The following is a 12,942-nucleotide window of genomic DNA, read 5'->3' on the forward strand; positions in this document are numbered from 1 at the left end:
GCTCCTCTTCCATTGCCTGTCCGCAGTGGGAAACGACAGGTTATAGGACTGAGCAGAAAAGTAACCACTGCTTTGGCCATGTCTGCTTCAGGTGGTGGGTAACGGAAGTGTTCCATGAATGATAGACAAACCATTGATACACTTCAGCAAACCTGAAATGTCTACCTGACCCAGCACCGTGCTTTGTTCTCGCATGAAGAAAAACCTTAGAACTAGTAGTTTTCTGCCTAGTCACAGAGACAGACAGGTACAGAAGTAATGTCATCTGAAGTGGATATTGATCAGAGTGATGACAGATATATAAACCAGGTGTGTGGGAACACAAGTGACCACCGTCTGACCTCCATAAGACCTATCTTTCCTGACCACAGTCCATAGCCAGATCTTTCTGCCCCCCTCTTGAAACTTATAAAGTTTAAAATTCATTCCTTGAAGAGGGGCTGTAAATTCATCCCTTGAAGAGGGGAATCTTTAGTAGCTGCAAAGAAAAATCAGGTCTAGATAATTTAACCAAAATCAGAAACCATTCCTACCTTAATCTCATCATTTTCCTGTACAGAAACGGAGAACTTTCTTAAATCATCAGATATGCATCAATAATCATTTAGTAAAAGTTGATGAATGGAACATTTCCTGATGATGGCAAAGTGAGTTTCCAGAAGGAATGGAGAGAATCCAGCCTGTTCTCTACCGTGTACAAAAGATAGGGCTGGTGAAGCAAGAGCCTTGTCACTCAAGAGAGCGAAAGATTATTGAGGGAGAGTGCACCCTAAGGATCGCATTGTCCTCTAGTGGAAGTGAAATTTCAAACTGCTGTCTCTCAACTTCTAACATGAACAGGGTGTAAGACTTGGAGTTTAACTCTCAGACCTTCTGCTGTGCATCTGACTTGAGTTTAATGTGTCCGGATGATTTTCTTTTTTCTTTTCTTTTTCTTTCTTTTCTTTCTTGAGACAGGGTCTCGCTCTGTTGCCCCAGGCTGGCATGCAGTGGAATGATCACGGCTCATTGCAGTCTCAACCTCCCAGGCTCAAGCGATCATCCCACCTTTTAGCCTCCTGAGTAGCTGGGACTACAGGCACATGTCACCATGCTTGGCTAATTTTTTTTTTTTTTTTTTTTTTTTTTTTGGTAGAGATGGGGTTTCACCATATGGCCCAGGCTGGTCTCCAATTTTTGACCGCAAATGAGCCACCTGCCTCTGTCTCCCAAAGTGCTGGGATTACAAGCATGAGCTGGCCTGGATGATTTTCTGTTCGACAATTCAAGCTTCAGATGAGGCCTAAGCAAGTGATGAGTTTGGGGAACATTCTTGAGTAATCTATTAAATATATTTTTCATTGGTTTTAGTAAATCTCAAAAAGTTGTGAAGAAAAGGAAACAGAGGCTTCAGCTAGTCCAGGTAAGACAGATACATGTGAATTGCCAGAAACTCCATTTGTTTCTTCCCCCAACAGCTTTACTGAGATATAATTTACATACCATAAGATTGTGCCACCACCACCAAATCCAGTTTGAGAGCACTTCCATGATCTTCCAAAAAGTTTCCTGGTGCCCATTTGCAGTTAATCCCCACTCCAAGCCTCAGCCTTTGGCAACCACTGATCTGCTTCCTGTCTGTGTGATATTTCATATAAATTGAATTATACAGTATGTTTTGCACCTGGCATGTTTTTGCATGTATTAGCACTTCTCCTGTTTAATACGTTTTGCTAACTCATCAGTTGATGAACATTTGGGTTATTTCCAGTTTGAGGCCCTTATGAATAATGTTACTATGAATGCGTGTAGACATACATGTCTTTGTGCGGAAATTTCTTCATTTCTCTCCGGTAGATGGCTAGGGGAGGAATTGCTGGATTGTATGGTAAGTTTCTTTTAAAGAAACAACTTGCCAGGCATAGTGGCTCAGGCCTGTAATCCCAGCACTTTGGGAGGCTGAGGCAGGTGGATCACCTGGGGTCAGGAGTTCAAGACCAGCCTGGCTAACATGGCGAGACCCTGTCGCTACTAAAAATACAAAAATTATCTGAGCATGGTGGCGTGCTCCTGTAATCCCAGCTACTTGGGAGGCTGAGGCAGGAGAATCGCTGGAACCTGGGAGGCAGAAGTTGCAGTGAGCCAAGATTGCGCCATTGCACCCCAGCCTGGGTGACAGAGCAAGACTATGGCTCAAAAAAAAAAAAAAAAGAAAAACAAACTGTTTTCTAAAGTAGCTATACAATCTTACATTCTTGCTTGTGATATGCAACGGTTGTAGTTTATCTGCATATTTACCCAAACTTGCCATCATCTGTCTTTTAAATTATAGACATTTTAGCTGATGCATAGAGGTATTTCATTGTGATTTTCATTTGCATTTCTCTAATGGCTAGTGGTGGTGTGTCTTTTCATGTGCTTTAGTTCTCTTCTGTATATCTTCTTTGATAAAAATATTCATATCTTTTTGCCCATTTTTAATTAATTTGAGACAGGGTCTTGCTCTGTCACTAAAGCTGGAGTGCAGTGGCGTGATCTGGGCTCACTGCAACTTCTGCCTCCCAGGCTGAAGAGATCCTCTTACTTCAGCCTCCTGAGTAGCTAGGATTACAGGTGCCCGCCACCATGCCCAGCTAATTTTTGTATTTTTTTGTAGAGATGGGGTTTCGCCATGTTGGCCAGGGTGGTCTCAAACTCCTGGGCTCAAGTGATCCACCTGCTTTGATCTCCCAAAGTGCTGGGATTACAGGCATGAACCACTGCATCCAGCCTCTTTTGCGCATTTTTAAATGGCATTATTCTCCTTCTTATTGAGTTGTAAGAAACCTTATCAGATATATAACTTGCAAATATTTTCTCTCAGGCTTTGGCTTGTCTTTTATTTTCTTAATGGTGTCTTTTGAAGTTTAACATCTTTTAAATTTGATGATGTCCAATTAATCAACTTTGTCTCTTGAGGCTATGTCCAGCCTCAGGGGCAGCCAGTAGTGGAAGTGTTGCCCAGGTCTCCTCTGCACCCACATGGGTCCTCATCTAGGAAAGCGCTTGGCCCAACCACACAGTTCCCAGCTTGTGGTACCATTAGCCCTCCCATCTCATCCTCTGAGATTGTCACTTCCACTGACTTCTCTGGGTATGGGTATTGTCCACTGTTGCAAATTGAGCAAGTCCCATTGGACTGTTGGAGTCCTCAGAGTCTGTCCTGCCCTGGCTAAAGCTCTAACCCAGCTGAGCTGGTGGGGGCACGTGAGCAGCCCTAGGAAAGGATTCCACAAACACTCACCGTGCCCCAGTTTTTCAAGCATAAACCTTTTTCATAGTGTATACCTTTGTTCAGTTTCTAGAGTGCAGAAACGTACATTTTGTCCAGCTTTTAATAGGTGTTTTTTGGGGAGAGGATTTGCCACCCCCTACTCAGACATAGCTGGAAGTCCCACCTTGACAATTCTACTTGATAGCAGGAAGAGAAGGAACAGATCTTAATCTAAATCCAAATATGATGACATCACTGCTCCTCAGCTGAGGAGTAGTGACCAAGTGTATACACTAATATTAAAACATAAAAGTGAGGCCAAAATAACCTATGGAAGTTCTAAGTGAGAGCCCTCACTGAAGGAAGGGGCAGCTTGCTCCCTTGCCCCATTGAGCTCTGGACCCCAGGAAAGCAAAGGCAGGAAGAGGGCTTCCTACTGATCATGGCCCCCTCCGTCTTTTTCACAATACATAGCACTTGTCGGCACCCTGAAAAGGCAACTCAGTTCTAAGATCCAGCTTTCAGGAATTTCAAGAGGGTACGTTTTCTTTGAATGTAATATATACTGCTAAAAGTATGAATTACCACCACCCCCAGAACCTCAGTTATTCACTAAATAATGGATATCATATGTCCACTAAACATGGATATAGAACCATATTTGAATGAGACATCATTTTAGTATTTTAAATAACTAAATATATCCCGTTCCCTCAAAAGAATGTGCAGATTAGCTGGAGAGAAATTGTAGAAGGTGCTGTGATTGTGGTCACCTCAGGAAGGGTTGGAGCTCTAACCTGGGCTGGAGCTAGCGGGGAGTGAGGCAAGGTGGTAGGAAAAGTCCAGGTGGGATCAGAGACCTCGGCGCATTCTGAGGCTGCTAGAAGAGGCTGTCACTGTCACTACTTTCTCACCAGATACCTTCTTAAAAGTATATTGGAAAGTGACCTGTCCCCAAATAAGAGTGACTTACATTTTAATGAGCGCTTGAAGGGGGCACAGAGGGTGTACAGTTTGGTTGGTGCTGTTCCCTGAGAATAAAAACTGATTGGATACATTGCTGGTTTGAATGTAAAATCATGCAATGGCTTTGGAAAACAGTCTGAGAGCTGCTCAAAATGTAGAACGGAGTTACCATATGAGCCATATGATATACCCATTTCTTGGTATATACCTAAGAGAAATGTAAACATTCATCCATACGAAAATCTGTACATGAATGTTTACAGCAGCATGATTCACAATAGTAAAAAAGTGGAAACAACCTAAACACCATGTGCTGAATGGATAAATAAGATGTAGTCTATCCAAACAATGGGCTACTACTTGGAAATCAAGAGGCATGAAACACTGATAATGTTGTGATACAGATGAAGCTCAAAAATGTTAAGTGAAATAAACCATTCACAAAAGACCACATATTGCATGATTCCATTAGATAAAGTGTTCAGATTGGGCAACTCTATAGACAAAGTAGATCAGTGGTTGGCAGAGGCTGGGGGCAGGAGGAGACTAGGGAGTAACTGCTAACGATAAGGGGTTTCTTTTTGGGTGATGAAAATGTTCTGAAATTAGATTGTGACAATGGTGATGTATTAGTCTGTTTTCATGCTGCTGAGAAAGACATACCTGAGACTGTGAAGAAAAAGAGGTTTAATTGGACTTACAGTTCCACCTGGCTGGGGAGGCCTCAGAATCATGGCGGGATGTGAAAGGCACTTCTTACATGGTGGTGGCAAGAGAAAATGAGAGAGAAGCAAAAGTGGAAACCCCAGATAAACCCACCAGATCTCGTGAGACTTACTATCACGAGAATAGCATGGGAAAGAGCAGCCCCCATGATTCAGTTACCTCCCCTGGGTCCCTCCCACAACACATGGGAATTCTGGGAGATACAATTCAGGTTGAGATTTGGGTGGGGACACAGCCAAACCATATCATTCCACCACTGGCCCCTCCAAATCTCATGTCCTCACGTTACAAAACCAATCATGCCTTCCCAACAGTCCCCAAAGTCTTAACTCATTTCACCATTAACCCAAAAGTCAACAGTCCAAAGTCTCATTTGAGACAAGGCAAGTTCCTTCTCCCTATGAGCTTGTAAAATCAATAGCAAGTTAGTTACTTCCCAGATACAATGGGGGTACAGGTATTGGGTAAATACAGCCATTCCAAATGGAAGAAATTAGCCAAAACAAAGGCGTTACAGGGCCCATGCAAGTCTGAAATCCAGCAGGGCAGTCAAGTTTGTTTTTGTTTTTGTTTTTGAGACAGAGTTTTGCTCTTGTTGCCCAAGCTGGAATGCAATGTCACTGCAACCTCTGCCTCCCGGCTCAAGCAATTCTCCTGCCTTAGCCTCCTAAGTAGCTGGGATTACAGCTGCCTGCCACCACATCCAGCTAATTTTTTGTATTTTTAGTAGAGATGAGGTTTCACCATGTTGACCAGGCTGGTCTCAAACACCTGACCTCAGGTGATCCATCTGCCTCGGCCTCCCAAAGTGCTGGGATTACAGACATGAGCCACCACACCTGGCTGGCAGTCAAGTTTTATGGCTCCAAAATGATCTCCTTTGACTCCATGTCTCACATCCAGGTCATGCTGATTCAAGAGGTTCCCATGGTCTTGGGCAGTGCTGCCCCTGTGGCTTTGCAGGGTACACCCTCCCTCCTGGCTGCTTTCACAGGCTGGTGTTGAGTGTCTGTGGCTTTTCCAGGTGCATGGTGCAAACTGTTGGTTAGTGGATCTACCATTCTGGAGTCTGGAGGACAGTGTCCCTTTTCTCACAGCTCCACTAGGCAGTGCCCCAGTAGGGACTCTGTGTGGGGGCTCTGATCCCATATTTTCCTTCTGCACTGCCCTAGCAGAGGTTCTCTGTGAGGACCCCACCCTTGCAACAAACTTTTGCTGGGGTAACCAGGTGTTTCCATACATCTGAAATCTGGGCAGAGGTTCCCAAACTCAATTCTTGACTTCTGCGCACCCGCAGGCTCAACACCACATGGAAGCTGCCAAGGCTTGGAGCTTCCACCCTCTGAAGCCACAGCCCGAGGTATACATTGGCCCTTTCAGCCACAGCTGGAGCAGCTTGGACAGAGGGCACCAAGTCCCTGGGCTGCATACAGCATGGGGACCCTGGGTCTGGCCCATGAAACCACTTTTTCCTCCTAGGCCTCCAGGCCTGTGATGGGCGGCGTTGCTGTGAAGGTCCCTGACATGGCCCGGAGCCATTTTCCCCATTGTCTTGGGGATTAACATTAGGCTCCTACTTATGCAAATTTCTGTAGCCGGCTTGAATTTCTCCCCAGAAAATGGGTTTTTCTTTTCTATTACATAGTCTGGCTGCAATTTCTCCAAACTTTTATGCTTTGCTTCCCTTATAAAGCTGAATGCCTTTAACAGTACCCAAGTCATGTTTCGAATGCTTTGCTGCCTAGAAATTTCTGCCAGATACCCTAAATCATCTTTCTCAAGTTCAAAGTTTCACAAATCTCTAGGGCAGGGGCAGAATGCTGCCAGTCTCTTTGCTAAAACTTAACAAGAGTCACCTTTACTCCAGTTCCCAACACGTTCCTCATCTCTGTCTGAGAACACCTCAGCCTGGACTTTATTGTCCATATCACTATCAGCATTTTGGGCTAAGCCATTGAACAAGTCTCCAGGAAGTTCCAAACTTTCCCACATTCTCCTGCTTCTTCTGAGCCCTCCAAACTGTTCCAACCTCTGTCTCTTACCTAGTTCCAAAATAGTTTCCACATTTTGGGTATCTTTTCAGCAATGCCCCACTCTACTGGTACCAAATTACTGTATTAGTCTGTTTTCTGCTGCTGATAAAGGCATACCGGAGACTGAAAAGAAAAAAGAGGTTTAATTGGACTTACAGTTCCACATGGCTGGGGAGGCCTCAGAGTCATGGCAGGAGGTGAAAGGCACTTCTTACATGGTGGCAGCATGAGAAAATGAGAGAGAAGCAAAAGCAGAAACCCCTGATAAACCCATCAGATCTCGTGGGACTTAATCACTCATGAGAAGAGCATGGGAAAGACCCCCCCCCCGGGTCCCTCCCACAACATGTGGGAATTTTGGGAGATACAATTCAAGTTGAGATTTGGGTGGGAACACAGACAAACCATATCAGGTGGCAAAACTCTGAATATACCAAAACATACTGAATTGTAGACTTGATGATTTTTACAGTAAGTTATGTATCAAAGTTGTGAAAATATCTGATTGGAGAATCTGTAATGATGGGATATGGTGAGCAGGCAGGGATGGGATGGGGGAGTATTCTAGGACTGGGTATGGGACAGGGAAGGGCTGCCCAGCTGACCCCAAATGGGAACCTCACAATAGGTCCAGTAGCCCCTCCTGGATCCGTCTGCTAGGCAGGGTTGAGGGGTGGGGGCTGCCCTGGAATATTTCATCCTCCCCAGTTAGGCTGGATGAGGAAAAGGAGGGGAAGAGGCTTTCTTCTCCGGCATTGCTACGAAGACCCTGTGGCTTCTATCCTGGGGTGCTGGGTGGGTGATTCCATAGGCAGAGGGTGCCTTGCTCAAGGTAACTTCAAGGAATGAGGAACTTTCAATGTTTAAGACCAAACCCTAGGCTGGGTGTGGTGGCTCACACCAGTAATTCCAGCACTTTGGGAGGCCAAGGTGGGAGGATCGCTTGAGTCCAGGAGTTTGAGACCAGCCTGGGAAGTATAATGAGACCTCATCTATTAAAAAAAAAAATTAACTGGGCATGGTGAATGTGGTTCCAGCTACTCAGGAGGATGAGGCAGGAGGATGGCTTAAGCCTGAGAGGTCAAGGCTGCAGTGAGCTGTGGATAGCGCCACTGCACTCCAGCCTGGGTGAGAGAGACCCTGTCTCAAAAAATAAAAATAAAGAATAATAAAAACCAAACCCCAGTGAGCATTTCAAGCACGTGTTCAGACATGTGGTATATGAAAGCTCAAATTCAACACAAGAAAGATGATGTAAGATGTTTACAAAAACAGATTGCATTACAGTTGAGGGCAAGCCAAGGGCTACCTCTAATTCCTTCATTCAACACATTTATTGAGCAGCCACTCTGTCAGATACAGTTTTAGAACTCCATGCAGCAGTGAGTGAAACAGACAAAAGCATCCATGGTCATGTAGCTTACACTTTGCTACGGAGACACAAATAAATAGTAGCATAGCACATTGTGGAGGGTTTCAGAGAAGGGTGATTATGAGGAAGTCAGAGGGAGGGAAATTGCAGTTATAAATACTGTAGGTTGGTCAGGGGAGGCCTCACTTAGAAGGTGACATTTGAGGAAAGACTTGGAGAAGGTGAGGGAGGAAGAGGAGCACACCTGGAGTAGGATCCTTGCAGGTAGAGGGCAGAGCCAGCGAATGGCCCTGCGGCGGAGGAGGCCCTAGCCCAGGATGGAGCAGAAGGTGTGAAGGGTAAGAAGGTGAGGAGCCCTGCAGGGCTCGACACAGAATGGGCAACTGCAGCACGTGCGCAGTGACTGCTGTGTCACAAAACCCAATCACAACACCCAATCCTCAAACTAAGCAGGGAACGATGTTAAGGAGAATTCACTCACAGTATATCACAGCAAACATAAAGGCTGGACAAGAGTCCACATTTAAAAGAGGAAGAGGAAAATCAATGGCATGACACCTATGCAAAAGGCAGGCAGGCAGGAAGGCAGGACAAAAGTTTGCAAAAGACCAGGAATGCAGTGGCGGGTCAGGGGGTGGGGGCAGTGGAGTGAACAAGGGGGAACAGGGGAGAACCTTTAGGAAGGCCTGGTATCATACAACAGTAATTCAAAAAAGGACAAAGATGAGATAACAATGATATAAAAATGTGGAGTGCAGAGCAAAGAAAACATATTGTGGAAGAAAGTATTACTGAATTAGAAACAGTAAGGAATGGAATACACTTGCTGAAAATCTAATTACAGATACCTGCATGAAGGCAAGCCTCTCATTTATAGGCCAGAAGGTTCTTGGAGAGGGTACTTACATCATTTTAAAAAATCATCTTCAAGGCCCAGCTAAGTATGTATTAGCTCAAACACAGATTGCTACCTCAGAAGGAAAAAGACATCCACATTCGCAGATTTGAACTTGAACCGTAGCACACTTGATAACATTGCTTTAGGAGAACTTTGTTTCTTTTTTCCTCTTGGCAGAATCGGTCAGCAGCGGACTCAAAGGATCCTCAAGTTTATAACCGAAGACTGCTTAGTTGACCTTTGCTCCATGGTGGATTTCTTGAGAATCAGTTTGCAAAGGAGTGGCTTCCTTTTATGAAGGGAAACTTTATGCAGGGAAATCACATGTTTAGGATATAGCTTTTTTTTGAAGTTTGTAGTAGGGCCTGAGGGCAAGACCCTAAACAAGTTGTTTTTCTTTAACTCCGTCCTCTGCTCTGGAATGCAGCTTGCAACTCTTCTTTGCCTTTGTTGAGCAGGAAGCATGATAGCTGAAGGCCAAGGTTGATGTTCGGATGCTTTATCTTCTTGATAAAGAAGGGCATAATTATGCACGGATAATATTGAAATAACATCCAAAGTACACTTGCATTGTAGTCATCAAAAAGAAAATTGGGAAATACTAACTGGAGAGCTGTTTGTAAAGAGCCTTGGCCTGGGTGTCACAGGCTTAGGAGCAGAGCTGGGAATTCTACTTAAAAAGTCTACTTTGGACTTGATGACTTTGAAGAGCCCTTCCCACTGTAGCATTCTGCCTCCTGTATATCTGACTGAAGGTGAACTCCCTGCCATTGGCGTTCATTTGGCATTCAGATGTTTCAGTGCATCATACACTGGAATGTACTGACAACATATTTGTCAGGCACTACCCTTCCTATATATATTACCACATCGAATCCTTATAACAATTCTCTGGGGGCAGGTATCCTAATACAAATTTTCCATATAAGGAAACTCAGACCTAGAATGGCTAAGTCACTCACCTGAGAGCACACAGTAAGTGGTAGAATGGGAGCTTAGCCCCGAGACTGACTCTCCTGATAGTTTATTATACTAGTTAGAACTGTATCTAATACTAAAAGATTCATATTAGCAGTTTCTTTTACATTATCAAAATATTAGAGTCTTGAATAGAATAATAATGTGATTTTAAAAGTCCTTATTTGAAACCCCAACATGCTTTTGAGCTGTAGAGGTGGTATCCCAGTAGCTGGGGGTAGCCGCCACAACACTTCAGTGTGATAGGGCCTGGTCTTGCTCTTGGGAGATTTCAATGGGAGCCCAGTTGAAAGCACTGGATTAGTGATTAGGAATATCATTACTGAATGAGATTGCACGCATGCTACCTTACAATTTAGGTAGCCTCATCTCATGTCTTCTTCTTGGACCAGTGGTTCTCAAGGGGTTTCCAGACCCCCAGGAGTCCTGAGACCCTTTCAGAGAGTCTGCAAGGTTTTCATGGTACTACTAAAACACTATTTACCCTTTTCACCGCATTTGTACTTTTATTGAGGTACAAAAGCAGTAGTGGGTAGAACTGCTGGAACCTTAGTATGGTGGCACCAAACCACTAGTAGTAGTGATCACATTCTTCAAACCAAACACTTGCAGTAAAAACACAAGTGCCTCTTTGACTTAAGAATGACCTTGGAGAAGCAATAAAAATTATTACTTGTATTAAATCTTGGCCCTTAGGTAGAGTGACACAAGATGAGAAGTACCCATAAAGCACCTGCATACTGAAGTACAACATTTGTCTCAAAGAGAAGCACTTGTGTGACTGAATTGTGAGCTGAACTCTCTGCCTTTCTCATGGAATACTATTTCTATTAAAAGAACAACTGACAAGCTACGGTTCTATGGATGGTATGTTCTCAAATATTAACAAAGTGAACCTATCCCTTCAAAGAAAACAGCAAACAGAATTATTTCCAATGATAAAATTTTAGGTTTTAAGCAAAAATAAGAATTTTTTGGAGAATTTGTGTCTATCACTATGACTTAAAATTTTCTGATACTGCTGGTGGTATTTTAATGTATATGATAATGTGATTTTTTGATATTATATAATGAAATATGTCAACATTTAGAAGTTCTACATATACTGTTTCTGTCTCTGGTGCTTGAATCAGGATTTAAAAATAATTTTCTAAATGATCAATGCATGATGCTGTAAAATTATGGATGTGTAAAAAAATAAATTCAAAGTGCAAGATAGACCCATGGATTTTAATGTCATAATATGAAAAGTTCATTGGCATCATTTCAGAGTCCGCATAGTAATTAATCTTTAAGAAACTTAAACTATTAAAAACTTAAAACTATTATCTTAAGAAGCAATGATCTGAAAAAGCAATTACAATATTCCAGCTCGAAAAACTGAAAGCCTTTCCTTTAAGATCTGGAACAAGACAAGGATGCCCACTTTCACTGTTACTCAACATAGTGTCCTAGCTGGAGCAATCAGAAAAGAGAAAGAAAAAGCATCTAAATTGGAACAGAAGTAGTCAAATTATTCTTGTTTGCAGATGGTATGATCTTATATTTAGGAAAACCTAAAGTCTCCACTAAAAAAAATTAGAACTGATAAATTCAGTAAAATTGCGGATACAAAATCAACATGCAAAAATCAGGAGCATTTCTATATGCCAACAGTGAACAATATGTAAAAGAAATCGAGAAAGTAATCCCATTTACAATAGCTACAAATAAAGTAATATACCTAGGAATAAACTTAACCAAAGAAACGAAAGATCTCTACAATGAAAACTGCAAAAGACTGATGAAAGAAACTAAAGAGGACACACAAAAAATGGAAATATATTCCATGTTCACAGAATGAAAGAATCAATGTTGTTAAAATGTCCATATTACCCAAAGCAATCTACAGATTCAATGCAATTCCTATCAAAATATCAATGACATTCTTCACAGAAATAGAAAAAATAATCCTAAAATTTATGTGGAATCACAAAGTACCCAGAATAGCCAAAGCCACTGTGAACAAAAGGAACAAAACTGGAGGAATCACATTGCCTGACTTCAAATTACAACTACAGAGCTATGGTAACCCAAACAGCCTTGTACTGGCATAAAAAGACACATAGATCAGTGGAACAGAATAAAGAATACAGAAATAAAACCATACATCTACAGTGAACTCATTTTTGACAAAAGTGCCAAGAACATACATTGAGGAAAGGACAGTCCATTCAATAAATCTGGAAACTAGATATCCATATGCGGAAGAATGAAACTAGACTCCCTATCTGTCACTATATACAAACATCAAATCAAAATGGATTAAAGATTTAATTCTAAGACCTAAAACTATGAAGCTGCTAGAAGAAACCATTGGGGAAACTCTCCAGGACTTTGGTCAGGGCAAAGATTTTTTGGCTAAGACCTCAAAAGCACAGATAACCAAAGCAAAAATGGACAAATGGGATCACATCAAGTTAAGAAGCTTCTGTACAGCAAAGGAAATGATCAACAAGTGAAGAGGCGACCCACAGAATAGAAGAAAATATTTGCAAACCACCCATCTGACAAGGGTGGTTAATAACCAGAATATATAAGAAGCTCAAACAACTCGATAGGAAAAAAAATCTAATAATCCTATTAAAAAATGGGCAAATGATCTGAATAGGCATTTCTCAAACAAAGACATACAAATGTCAAACAGGTATATGAAAAAATGCTCAACATCACTAATCATCAGAGAAATGCAAACCAA

This window comes from Nomascus leucogenys, chromosome 9 (genome assembly GCF_006542625.1).
Source record: "Nomascus leucogenys isolate Asia chromosome 9, Asia_NLE_v1, whole genome shotgun sequence".
NCBI classification, from domain to species: Eukaryota; Metazoa; Chordata; class Mammalia; order Primates; family Hylobatidae; genus Nomascus; species Nomascus leucogenys.